At 39.9% G+C, this 14,740-nt stretch overlaps 2 long non-coding RNA genes across 2 annotated transcripts; both read left to right on the top strand.

The window, feature by feature from the left end:
* Window positions 1–1,981: 1,981 nt before the first annotated feature.
* LOC308388292 lies at window positions 1,982–2,822 on the top strand. The gene is made up of 3 exons (XR_013970076.1): window positions 1,982–2,209; window positions 2,307–2,418; window positions 2,734–2,822. It is a non-coding gene; the product is annotated as an uncharacterized lncRNA (long non-coding RNA).
* A 28-nt stretch (window positions 2,823–2,850) lies between these two features.
* On the top strand, window positions 2,851–3,813 carry LOC308392533. The gene is made up of 2 exons (XR_013970829.1): window positions 2,851–3,448; window positions 3,694–3,813. It is a non-coding gene; the product is annotated as an uncharacterized lncRNA (long non-coding RNA).
* The last annotated feature ends 10,927 nt before the right edge of the window (window positions 3,814–14,740 follow it).

Below are 14,740 nucleotides of genomic sequence, written 5' to 3'. Positions count from 1 at the left end.
TCAACTTATGTAAGAAAATAATAAACCAATTGAATTTATCCTTTGAGTATTTTTCATCTAATCTTTACAGAGTTAAGCTCTGTCTTTTATTTGCTTGTTAAAACCCCATCAATGGTGAAGTAAAAACCCTGGGACATGGTTTAAAACGTTGAAATAGACTAACCAGCTAGTCTAAAACTAAGAAACACTTAAATATTACGTTAAATTGAAAACAGTTCAAAAGAAATATCCCCATTCAAAACTGTCATGTGATAATCTCATTGGCTTATGGAGTGATGATGTCATAGGACATCATCACTCCAGCAGTTCAATAAGGCTGATAGAAGGGTACAAAGAAAGGGGCAAGGCAAACTGATGCAAAACTAAACTTTAACCTAAACTGGGTGAACTAAAACACAACATGAAGAACCCTGACATGAACAAACCTGGACATGAATACATGCGACCTGGAAACATGGTGTGAAACAACAGACGACCTGGGCCCTGTTTCAGGAAGCCGGTTTAGTGCAAACTCTGAGTAAGTATATCCTGAGTTAACGAAAACTCTGGGTTTTCGGTTTCACAAAGCGAGTTTAGATTAATTCTGAGTGAGTTACTATGACGACACACTCCGTGAAGCTACCCAGATAGCAAGGAGACATTGAACAGATGTTGATTTTCCATCTGAACCATCAGAATCGTCAGGATTGAAATGTCAACACAAAACCAATGTTGAAACAACATTGAAATACTGATGAAACCTGACACTGACATTGAAATAACATTGATTCACTGTTGTTCTGTCATCGTTGATTGTTGATCTATTTATAGTTGACAAGGTGACAACAATCACGTTGAAAAATCATCAATTTATGGTTGAGCGGGAAATTAAAGCTGCTACCACTTGGACTATTCCGCAGCACCCCTATCACATTGGTACGTCCCTCCAGGTAACCATTGTCTTGTACAGTAGAGCGGGACATTAGATTTACTCTCAGCGGAATTGACCGGAGAAGGCATCAGTTCATGCATTGCACTGGCCTGCACCACGATTAGTATAAGGTAAGAATGAATGACTTTTGTTCTATTCGTTATTTCCATGGTTGCATTTGAATAACAGTAAAAAAAAAAAAAAAACAAACTTGTTAATGTAAAGTTTCGGATAAAATGTGGGAGCCCGAAATTGTGTCTACTTTCATCTTACAATCCGGCAACAAATAAATTGCACTGCAAACAAAGTCTATCAACAAAGAAAACATTTTCGTTTCATACTTTTCCGTTATATTCCCTTACAAAGCTAGCTTTAACGCTTCGAGGGTTCCTTTGTTCTTGCCGTCGCCTCGGCGCTTGACCCAGACTTTCGCTCTGTAGTTGCTTTTTAGCGTAGTACTACAAAAAATTGTAAATCTGTGATATATGATTGATAAACGTAAAGGTAACTGTATAAATGTGTTCAATGACTTTGTTACTTTTAATGATTGGAGAGCACCCGCTTCGATTCGCACTCAATTCAAACTTTACGCTGCACGCTCACCTAACATGTGTTTGCACCTTTTGTCCACACGTAAACTGCGTTTCATCAACTGAAAACTGAGATTTTTAAAGACGCCTGCCAGGGCGGATATTTTCGAAAACTCAGTTTTAGCATTTACGTGTGGACGAGGAAGACGGAGAAAACGCAGCGTCAAAGGTGTGCGCCTATTTTGATGCCACACTGTGCGCCAAGTTTTTGTCTCGGTGCCATGAATTCCTACAATGGCAGACTTAGACAAAATACTGTTAATTTTATTATCTTCAGTGTTTAAATGCTTACATATACACACGCAGTTGTATGTTAAAAAAAAAAAAAAGAGTTTGTTTTATCGGGTTTGCTTGTAATTGTTGCCTATATACATTTTAAGCTATTATTTATTATTTAGTTCAATCAATAGATCAAGTTTTGTAGTGACTATGAAATATATTGTAAATATCTGTTTCCTGTTTATCCTAGACAGGACAAAAAAGGACTCCAAATTAAAAAAAAAGATAAAAATGAAAGACTGGTGCATTGTGCAGTTCAGCACTGGTGGTACAGAAATAGTCCCTAGTTCATGGATAAATGGGGAGAAATTGTCATGGCCTCCATATCCTCCGTGAGACACATTCAGGATCCACGACGCAGTAAAGAGGAGAGTTCATCCTGGTGCAACATGGCTCACCTATGCACCAGTCCGACTTCTAATAAGCCATGGTGGGTATCATCTGGATTGGTGTTGTATAAATGTAACAATAACAAGTTTTTCGTGTCCTAATTTATGTCTGGCCATACATTGTGTTTGTACTTCCAGACACATTTCACAAAGCAGAACGCAGTCTTCAGAAATATCTAAGTGAACATTGTGATACGTCTGACCTTCAGTCCGAAGCTGAAACTCAGACCAGTCATAAAAGAAAGCACAAGTAAAACTTTTTTTATTTCACAAACATATCTTTGATTGCTAAGAATTTATGATCTTGTCTTTTATACATATCTGTGGTGCTTGCATACTGCAATATCACCACATAATATAGTCCAAAAAGTGGAAGCTTGTAAACTTTTTATAAATGCAAAACCGTGTACACTTGTGCACTTCAAAAATTCCTTGTATACTGTACCTTCTTGCACATCTCCGTTTCCTGTGTGTGTTGTTATAAATCAAACTGTAACTTTAGGAAAAAATATTCCAAAAGCACATTTGTAATTACTTATGACCGTTTTCAACTTTTTTTCTTTAGACCAAATCCCCTGTACACATATAGTGACTCAGAGGATGAGCAGCCCACAAAGAAATGGTTTCCCCAGGCCCCTTGAGTGAAAATACCAGGTAATAAAATACTGTCTAGTGTCTTTGTACATATCTGTGTGTGACACAAGGAAACTTTTGACAAGTTGTCTGTATTCTTAAATACTTAAAAAAAATTATCTTTTTCTGTCAGACCTGACGAGAGCTGTTAACGAACTCTGTGAGGAGGTCAGAGCCATCCGCAATACCGGCTGCAATGAATCGGTAGATGCTGGGGTACTGCCTCTGGATTTGCCCTTGCACAACATTGAGGAGCTAAACAATGCAGAGCCAGCTCTTCAATCACAAGAGGCAAATAAGGCAATGGTAAGTATATAAAGGTTATGTACACTTTGTAACTATAAAGTGTAATAGCTGTCAGATGTGATTTAAATACATAACAACGGCCTGTTGATTAAACACACAAGCACTTGCATACACATTAAAGACATGAGACAAGCTAATTCCATCTCTTAAAATGTGTCTATATGTGAGACGCTTTGCCTTGATTGGAGGGACCACACTGGAGGTGCGAGTCCGCCGTGTAATGGCTTATGCCATTACAAACGAGCTGGCCTCGGTACTAAACTGGGCAGGGAAAAAAACCAAGGACCAGACAAAGCAAAAAAGGGCATTTAAAGATACAGCGCTCTGCAAATGCATATTTGGTAAGTTTTACCGTTTTTTTGCTATATTACTTTGTCCTTCTTAATAACAAGACTTTCATGTCCGGTTAATCTGGAGATGGAGTCTTTGGTCTTTGGCTTGTTTAGTCCTCGGGTTGTAGTTTGTACAGCCCGAGGACCCCATGTTTATTTTGTTTTAAAGACAGTTAACAAGAGCTTATTCATGTGCTCTAATTCACTTTTTTTGTTTGTGTGTGTGTGTGTGTGTGTGTGTATTTTTGTCCTAGATGGCCTGACGCAGCAGTTAGGGGCAAACTCTATGTCCGAGTTTGTCTTTGCACAAGCAGTGCAGAAATGGCTCCGATACGCCCCAGATCGTTTGGGTGGTGCAGGACGCACATCATGCATCCCCATCCCAGAGTAAAAAATTACAAACTTCTGTGAATCATATAAATGTAAATAGGAAACTGTCTTTTAATAAAGTATTTAGCAAACGAAACATGCCTATTGACCTTTTTTTGTTTAGTTTTTTCTCTGTTACATCACATGCAATGCTTTCTTATTTTAGGATATTAATATTGACATGATACATTGTGAGACATTTGGGTTTTTTTTTTAAAAGGGTGTCCAATTTGAGGAATAAGTACAATTATGTGTTTAGGTGGTTTAAGTATTGATGGAAACATGCAGTAGTTTAGTATTGGTTAAAATACCTATAAAGAGAGGTAGATTTCCAGTCATGATTTAACTGTTGTTTTAATAAAAAGCAACTGTGCGAAAGAGGTGGAAAATCAACACCATAGCTCAACAGTGTTTCAATATCAGAATCTGACATTGTTTCAATGTCAACAGTATTAGAAAATATAACGTTGAATCAATGTCCGGTTTCAACATTGATTCAACATCAAAACCTGACGTTGTTTCAACATTAAAAAAAGGTGCAAGAGTGACGTTAGGTCAACGTCACACTTCAACGTTGATTCAATGACACAGCCTGATATTGACTCAACATTGTTTCAATGTTTCCTTGCTATCTGGGTAACCTGCCCCCTAGCAGGTTTACTACAACTAACCCTGACCTTCTCCGCCTCTTTGTCAGAAACCTGACTGTAGGAAGTGTCAGACATGGCGTGCCCCTTCCTTGAAGAGCCAGTAGATGTTGAAGCCCAAATTCTCCGCAGAGCTCTCCGCCGGGAGAGAGTGATTAGAGCGCGTTCGGACATTTTATCATTTCCTGATGATTTTCTGTGTGAACGTTACCGTTTTTCAGCACAATCTATAATTTATTTGGATAACATCCTCAGGCCTAATATTGCTCATGTGACACATCGCGGACATCCTCTCAGTTCTGTGCATATTATTTGTATCGCACTTCGGTTTTTTGCAAACGGGAGCTTTCTGTATAATATTGGTGACGCTGAGCACGTTTCCAAGGCTACCGTCTGTCGGGCAGTCAGGAATGTTACAGTTGCACTGAAACGTCTCCTGTACTCGTTTGTGGTGTTCCCCGGTCATAGACCCACAAGATTTATCAAAGAGGGATGTCACAAAATTGCAGGTAGCAGGATGAACAAAACTTAATTCATGATGTGGTGATACTTGAACTACTACTTAAATTTTACATTTATTCTCACGGTTCCCAGGCGTGATTGGCTGTATAGATGGCACTCACATTCCAATCATTGCTCCTCCAGTAAATGAAGGAGACTATGTGAACAGGAAGTCTTTCCACAGCATTAATGTGCAGGTACATAGTTCCCTGTAGCATTTCAAACTAACAAATTATTTCATTATAGTAATGGATGCTAATTTGTGTTCTCTGCACTGTGAAGATCATATATGATGCTGCCAACATTATCACAAATGTGGAAGCCAAGTGGCCAGGCTCTGTGAGTGGTGGTGGTGGAGGACCTCCACCTGTTTTTCGGGCCTCCGCTTTTTTTCTGTTGGCTATAACGGGTCACATTTGAGCATACAGAGTAAGCAAATATGTACTTGTAATGTGCTCAGATAATTTCAATAAGTGCTTACAGAGGGGAAATTAATGTAGCCTCTAACTGCAATTGATTTACATGGGACAAACAGACCAAGCACTATGGCTCATAATACAATTACACCTTACCTGTTTGGACTATATTTTTATATTTCATTTTTACTTGCTGCCAGGAACGTTTGGGGCCTGTTGGGTTGCACCTGCGCTCACATCACATCACAAAATAAAATGTATGAAATAAAAAATAAAATGTAATAAAATAACGTGTTAAATGGGTGGAAATCCCTCGATCAATGTTTAAATTAACACTCACGCATTGACTCTGTCGGCTATGTTTTGCCATGCATGCTCACTTTCTTTTGCAGCTGAGGCTGTGTTACTTTTTTTCCGCAAAATTTGCATGTTATCGGCATATGCTGCCATCAGAATTTCGGCCTCAGTAGTAATACGATGGCACCTATCCAAGATGGCGGCCAACCAAGCCGGTTTGACAACCGGTTTGACCGGTTTCGTGCGTGTGCGTGTAACACCTGCTTAGTATAGTAGGGTTAAACTTATAGACTAGATTCGAGAGGAGAAAAATAAATTTGAGAGAATTGAGTGTTGAACAGCCGGCAGATTTATTACAATGTTACAGTGGTGCAATAATCCAATGTAAACAGCATAGAAAATTAACAGAAGATCAACAGAGAAGAGCGCTCTTTTGAAAATAACAACAAAATAAAATAAAATAAGTAGTCTCTTTAGACCTGACTCCTGATGAGCAGGATATTGGGAGTTCAATAGTTTCCCAGAGAAACAATCCGTATGAAGTAAGCAGTTTTTGCTCTTGCTTATCTGAAATCCTGCGATTCGAAGTAATTCAGACTGTAGCTCTGCTCCTGCATCCAGAACAGCTGGCCACACTGCTTTTGGATTCGCCAAGAGTTTTCACAGGGTCTGGCTCGCCATCCATATCCAGAACCACTTCAGATCCAGGATCACAAAAAACCAGTCTGCACATACAGTACAGAGCAATAAACAAAATAGTTCTTAACAGTTTTTCTAAATAAAATGAGATCTCATAAAGTTTTCAAAATCAAGTACACTGTCGTTTTAACATTGTTCTGTCTCTATGAATTCCATTTGTATTGCTTTACAGCATTACAATCAATTGTATTTAAATACCCCTTTTTAAGGCATATGTAATCACATCATGAAATGTTCGTAACGTAACTAGTTTTAAATAACTTATTTACATGTATTAACCTATAACTGAAATGACAAAGTGCAGAAAAGGCACTGGACAACATTTATGGCTAAAAGAGAAGTGCATCCTGCATTAGTTTTGCACATTTGTGAAGATGCCCAATCAAATAGACAATAAAATAAAATACGACATTCCATTTCACACACGATTCAAGTACTCCGACTGGTTTTAGCTTTTTTTAGACAATACGGAATTCGCACTGTTGCAGTGTTTACCACATGTAAAATTAGCATAAGTTTTCCTGCTAACTTATCATCTCTAGTAACTCACCGGAATTCCCAAGAAACAAATACACGCTCTGCCTGGTTTTGGTCGAGAGTAAAACACATAAAGGCCTCTGAAAAGTACATAACTTTAAGTTAGAGACTGTTGAAAATACTTTATAACACTTATTTTATACCAAAAGACTCACTGTGTAGCTTGTTATTTGCTCTCGGTGTCTTGCTCCGTTTTGCCTAGCTTAATGCAGCAACGTGCTTTTGTTGCATTCACTGAACTACGGAAAATCAAAGTGTGTTCAAGGGGTGTCGGAAATAATAATACCAGGTAAAAACAAGAAAATACTAGTAACCATGTCTATAGGGGTTACATGCGCATGCGCGTTCAGTAATACGATGGCACTAGTCCAAGATGGCGGCCAACCAAACCGGTTTGACAACCGATTTGACCAGTTTCGTGTGTGTGTGCGCATGCGCGTTCAGGTGTTCTTACCCTCTGGGCGGGAACGACTCCTCCTAGTGGGATGTGCTAGGTTGTATGGGTATAAAAGTGATCCTTTCACATTCTAAGAGCATCACCGCCACGGTCTGAGGAGCACCGACACATCGCGCTAAGGATCCCCGACGCATCGACCTATGGAGCTCGGAATGACACCCAGCCAGGACATCGCCCATGCCACAGGCACTCTAGGTATGTCTTCAGGAGTATGCAGTCGGGGTCCTCAACGTAAAAAGCAACGCTGTGGAAACGCCGCAGATGGAACTGTATTTAAGTTAGAATATCGAGGCGTCGAAGGGTATGTGTATGCCATTAAATATACCGAAGGGACAGTTGTGCTTAGTGTAGATTGTGGTGAGGGATTGTTTTGGGGGGAAGCCCAAGTCATGTCTACTAAAAACTGGAAGCTCTTCCGCACCGTAGTGTGTGCGGACCTGGACAATGTGGGTTTCCCAGAGCTGCTGTATGTTTCCCAGTGGAACAGTGCATCAGGCCCTTTACAGGGTTGAGGCTGATCGTTTCAATCGCAACCCCGACGACTTTATTTTTCTCAGTGTATGTGATGACAGGGATAGTCTTATTGCTTCCAGAGGGCTTGAAAACTGGAGGTTAAATCCATACCCTCTAAACCTCGAAGAGCGCACAAGATGGTTTAAGGACTTGTTTTTTATACAGTGGTGCGACTGGAGAGGTTTGTCGCGTCTGTTTAGCCAGATTGATGACGCGATCAAGAGGGACAGACTCAACACTGCGTACGAGAGTATTAGAAAGCGCCTTGTTTTTGACGATCTGGCGAGTTGTCCGAAGACTGGTTTGCCTGGTACCCTGTGTAAACCTAAAATCATAAGACCTTCCGACAGCTAAACAATAAACTGGTAGGTTTAATGTGCGGGTGTGTGGGGTTGAGTGTGTATCTATGTGACAAATTAACAGGTTGTGGTTTTCATTTTACAGAGAATGACACGCCCTCGTGGGACCTGTTGGAGTCACCATCAACAGAGCTGCTAATCCCGACCCCCCAGACTCCACCACCCTCACCACAATGCTCGCAGGACCCCCTCATATCAGACCTGTGGGATGAAACTGTAATCGACATCAAACTCGCAACTCTCCACCTGTTAATGTTGGCTTTGAATGAGTTTATACAAGAGACATGTTACGGATGCCAAACAGGCCACCCCAGTCAGGTGCAACACAGCTGCTTGCAGGAATTGTCTGAGTATTTCTTCGACACCTACTATGATGATGTGATGATAAGGCTCCAGACTGACCGATTCATCCCTGCCATCCGGCTGTTTGTACGCTCATCCACTGCAGATGGGTCTGGAACACAAATCCGCAGAGTTGCAGAACACATCATGTGTGAACTGAGATCAGAGCGATATATAGTATGCGCCATTAATGACAACATTGGGCACCTGCTAGATGCAAGTACTTGCGCCCGCCGTGTTAAACCAGCCATGCTCCGCATGATTGGAAACTACTGGGCTGGGTTACATCTGGTTTAATGTGGGGTGTCCAAGTATCCATTGTCTGTGATTGTGTCTTTGTGAAAATTAAATAAAAAGACTTGTTAACATCAACATCATAGTCATTTGTGGTTTGTAAATCATGGAAAGCACATTGCATAAAATATATCATGATCCAGCCCATCCTGCGGGGTTAGCCAGTTTAAATAAGCTACGTATAGCGGCAGGGGAGGCATCAGGTGTAACACCTCCACTATCTCAGGTCAAACATTATTTAGAACAAGACGACACCTACACACTCCATAAACCTGCGAGGATCCATTTCCCCAGAAATAGAGTATTGGTGACAGGGGTCGACAAACAGTTTCAAGCCGATCTGGTTGACATGTGTGAATATGTGACAGATAATGATAATGTGAGATATCTGCTAACATGTATAGATGTATTCTCAAAATACGCATGGGTTAGATGCCTAACAAACAAGACAGGGTCTGTTGTATCAGCTGCTTTTGAGGATATACTTAGTGAGGGTAGGATCCCTGTGAAACTACAAACAGATGAAGGCAAAGAGTTTTATAATGCAACCTTTAAACAGCTAATGAAGCGATATAATATCAAGCATTTCTCAACAGCTAGCGAGGTTAAATGCAGTATTGTCGAGAGATTCAATCGTAGCTTCAAGGGTAGAATGTGGAAGTACTTAACATCAGCCAACTCCCGGAGATATGTAGATATCATACCAGATCTCACACAAGCATATAACAATGCTTATCACAGATCTATCCAAATGGCTCCGGCAGAGGTGAATAAGGATAATGAGAAGTCGGTCTTCAACGCGCTGTACAAAACGAGGCCTCAGAGGGAACTGCGCTTTAAATTTAATATCGGTGACACTGTACGAATATCAAAACTGAGAGGAAAGTTTCGAAAAGGATACGAGCAGACCTACACCGATGAGATTTTCACAGTCAAGGAACGTATAGGGAGACAGCCCCCAGTGTACAGACTAGTGGATTTAGCAGGAGAGGTATTGAAAGGGTCATTTTATGAGCCTGAGATACAACGTGTGGTTGTTGATGAAAACAAAACATTTAAAATTGAAAACATATATTGGCTAGAAAAAAAGTGGGTCGGAAAAAGCAGGTGCTAGTGAAATGGCTAGGATGGCCCAACAGCTTTAATTTGTGGATTCCAGAAAAAGACATCGTTGAGGCGTAATTAACTCAGATGACGCAGCTCTACACACATTCATTCAACACTGAGCATAGACTGAGAAAGCATGAATAAAAAGAACAACAATGCAGGCTTCTATGTAAGCCTCTTCTCGAATGCTTCATCACATGTTTACCCGGGTAATAAGATATCTAATTTTAGAACAAAGCTAGCAAAACCTATTGTTTTGGATCAGCCATATGAGGTCGCTGTTATAGAGATACAGTACCCACGCATATGGCGGACTTTTCCACAATCAGATTCGGAAGTGGAAATTCATGACCCCGTCAAAGACGGAACCATGATCGAACTGTCTGTGGGCCATTATGCATCTGTGGAACAGATAATAAAAGAATTTAATTTTAAATGTCAACAGCACCAAGCCACTGGAGACATTAAAATGCAGTACAACGCCGTTAGTAACCATGCCTGTGTTATGGGGCCTAGGGGGACTATTCTCACATTTAGAGGGAGACTGGCAGAAATCCTAGGATTCAAAACAGGAGAACCGTTTGCACTTCATTATAAAAACACATATGCCCCGCACCCCGCAGACATATACGGGGGAAAATATAACATCTTTATTTATTCAGATATCGTTGATTACCAGCTTGTGGGTGACGCCCACGCGAGGCTATTAAGAGCTATAAATATTACAGACGATGACCGCCGGTTGCCTATTCTACAATTTGACAGCCCACACTACACACCTGTGTCAAAGACATTAATCGACGACATAGAAATTGATTTGAAAGACGATCGAAATCAACACATACCCTTTTTATACGGCAAAGTGTTTGTCAAGTTACACTTCCGACCGATAACACAGCATTTTTGAAAAAAAAGGATGGCCGTCTACAACTCTGATGACTCAAAATATGTAAAATACTACTTATCATAGGCTGGTGGAGAGCTCGGAGGGTATGTTGGGACCAGTACACAATAGTCGATTGTGTACTGAGACTGAGATCTGAGACTGTCTGCATACAGTGTCCATCTCCCACGTGTGTGATCATTAAATCATCGTTTGACTCAACCCGACCGGACCAGTGTTGTTATTGTGGGTTTTTCCTCTGGTGTCCATCTCCAATATTTTTGAACCATAACAATATCCATACAGAGGTGTGATAGAATGTCTTATCAATTATAATAAGGACACTTTAGACACACAGTTCAGCACCGGGTTATTCTGTAAGGATACAGCATCACACATGAATGACACATCTATAGAAGGAGAGAACCAGGGTCTGATGACCAGAGGTGGCTACACAGCAAATAGCAGTATTGTTGAATTGATTGCACCAGTACATGCAGACCTGTTTTTTCAAGAAAAACTGTTACTTAATGGAATCGACCTGTCGCTGAAATTTGTGCGCTCTAAAGACGAATTTGCTCTCATGACAGCGGATGCCAATGCATACAGAGTTAAAATTGTCTCAGCCAGTCTCTTTGTCAAGAAAGTTAGTGTATCACCTAGCGTCAGACTTGCACACAGCAAGGCATTGCACCATGCAAACGCAAAATACACGGTAGACAGAGTATCTTTAAAGACCTTCTCCATACCTGCAGGGGCTAGAATATCAACAAATGACCATTTATTTATGGGTAGGATACCTAAATTTGTCATCATTGCATTCATAGACAATGAAGCATACACAGGCTCCTACCAGCGTAATCCATTTCATTTTGAAAACTGCGATATAAAATTTATGTCTTTATATGCTGATAGTCAGGCTTATCCTGCTAAACCATTCCAGCCAAATTTCCAGAGAAAACACTATATCAGAGAATTTTACCAGCTGATACAAACCACAGGAAGACATTTAAAGGACAGATCGTTGGCCATAACACGTGACGACTTTGGTAACGGCTACACTTTATTCTGTTTCAATCTGGAAGCTGACGAAGGACAACGTGAGATTGGAAACCCGTTTCAGAAATCCACTACCCCGTACAGTGAACCTCTTGTGTTATTCTGTATTTGATTCAGTCATTGAAATATCTAACATGAGACAAGTGCTCTTGGACTACTATTGAGACAAAAACGGTCATGAACACTATAGAACTATCAGCCGCGGTCGGCAGCATTATCAATAAAAACACACATTTCCTAGGCGTGTTAGCCTATGATCAGCTAACCACTGAACGGCTTCAAAGACTCCCTGCTATGTGTATTGTAAACACACACCCTTCTACGATGCCAGGGGAACATTGGCTTGCTGTTTATATTTCGAGAGACAGACGCGGTTATTTTTTTGATAGTTTTGGTCACTCGTTAGACAGTTTTCCCCCAGCAATAAAGATGTTTCTTCTAAAAAACTGCTCCACTGTTTTATATTCAGGAAAACAAGTGCAGAACGACTTCTCCATCACATGCAGTCAACATTGTGTATTTTTTTTATATCATATGCAAAATGGTGTATCTTATGCCCGCCTGCTTAACATGTATGGGTCTGATTTAATTTGTAATGATGCTATGGTGTGTCGATTTGTCAACAACATACAACCTGTTGCTGTATGCAGTGATTATGTGTGTGTGCAATGTGGATACTGATATGTACTAATGAGAATAATAATAAAAACAACATGAGAGCATGATTTAATCGAGTCAATGGTATTTATTATCAAATCTCATATATATATATATATATATATATATATATATATATAGATAGATAGATTCATAACATACTTTGTTTAAACATAAATAAAAGAAATCAAACATTAACCAGTAATAAAAGACATAAAATATTTAACAGTAATAAAAGAAAATAAAACAAAACAATTTAGCAGCAATAAGTGAAAAAAAAACATAACAGTTGAAAAACACCAAACAGCAAATATTTTTAGCAGAAAAACAATTTCTGCAATAAGAAAAAAAAAACTGAATTCAAAAATCCAACCACTCTACAGGACCCCCCTTTAATTTGTTTTTTTTATTCTTTATTTTTTTTAGTGTACTATGTCGCAGCGGTCCACCGGGGGTGTTCTTTTTTGGTGTGTGTTTTAAAAAACCGCAGTCTTCAGACAGTGTGTGATCGGTTTTATACATGGCGACGGTCTTACGTATGCCTGTGTTAGATATGGCTGATAACGGTATGTTTAAATCTGAGAAAGCTTTTAAAAACTCTGTCCAGCCGATAGGTCTCAAACCCTCAGAAGGTGTGTGTGTGGTTGTGACGGCTTTAATTAGATCATAAATGTGTGAACCAGGGATGGTTTGTTTATCAACAACAATTTCGCCTTTGTCATTGTAAGAGATCAAGTGTGGCGAACGGTTCACCGCTGATAGAATAAGTTCTGCATTCCTCCTACTCCTTTTAGGTATGTGTGTTAAAACATTCTCCGCAACAAGATCCCTCACCCCGGCATCACCATGAACAGGCAATGTGTCCGCCGACTGGGGTTGCACATCCCTGTTAAATTGTTCAGGTAATGATAAAGACAGTACATTCTTTTCACGGGCACCTTGTCTCACAAGGGTGAGGTATCTTTGGAGAACATCGCTGTATTTTTTAGCCTTCTCATACACATCTATGTCAGAATCTTGTAACACTTGTAACATCTCCTTGTCCAACTCGTTCTGAGACTGTTGTCTGATGGTGCCTGTTTGCTGCTGCTGCTGCTGTTGCTTTATTAAGTCCAACTGGTGTTGGGGTACCAAAAACATCTTTTGCACATGTTCCATTTTCACCTGTTTGTTATCAGACTGGTTATGAAAGGGATTGCAGCCCCTAATAACGGCAGTAAAAACCCTCCAGATTGGTTGATTGTCTTTCTCTTTTTCAAAGATTTTATTTTTTTGTCTGCAATCAGTCTGATTATTGTTTTTTTCTTTTTTAGCTGTTTGTACTGCTGATTGGTCAGTGGAATGTTACCATGCAATACATTAAAGGCTATCTCACACAATGCATTGATAAAATCTAAGTTTGAATTACTAATAATAACTCTGCGTAGAGTAGGAGGAGCCCTGTATATCATCTCCAACAGAGACAGATTCCTCCGCATGCGTGATGACATCCTCTCACCTCTTTGCTGATTTTTGTTTTGGAATGTAAACAACCGGACGGTCTGACAGTAAATTTGTTCTGAGTCTTAAATAGTCCGGGGTCTTGGCTTTATAGTCTATTAAAAGATACCCGTATGTTGTGGATGTGGCATCATTAAACGCTTCTATAAAATATTTAGTATTACCCGGAAACATTTGCCTGGCTAAAAGCATAACCTGATATTTATCTCTCGGATTTTTAAACAATATTAGGTAATTAGTGTTCAAGGAAATGGTTCTACTGGATTTTCCCTGAATAAACAAATTCTGAACTAGATGTATACAACTCAAATTCCTATGATGCACATACTTTGTGAACACATTTTGTACTTCTAAATTGTTAGCTGCATCGTTCATTACATCGTCTATAATTAACAAATTGTTCTTTTCTGCAGGCAGAAGGGTGTCATCAGCCAGAGATTCGGGTATACCGTTAACAAAGTTTATGTTTCTTATCTTAAGAAGCTGGTCATATAGTGTCTGCCAGCATGAGTATATATACACAATGTTATCAATGCTGCATGATATAATCCTGGAAGAGTTTTCAATTATGTTTTTAACAAAAAAAGTCTTGCCACAGTTACTGGGACCGCTGACCACCATGCTGAACGGATGCTGCAACCGGGCGTCAAACCGCTGTTCTAAT

Source organism: Rhamphochromis sp. 'chilingali' (assembly GCF_963969265.1).
Source record: "Rhamphochromis sp. 'chilingali' genome assembly, chromosome: 2".
NCBI classification, from domain to species: domain Eukaryota; kingdom Metazoa; phylum Chordata; class Actinopteri; order Cichliformes; family Cichlidae; genus Rhamphochromis; species Rhamphochromis sp. 'chilingali'.
Note: the sequence above shows the minus strand (reverse complement) of the source record. Positions and strands in the feature narration are given on the sequence as shown.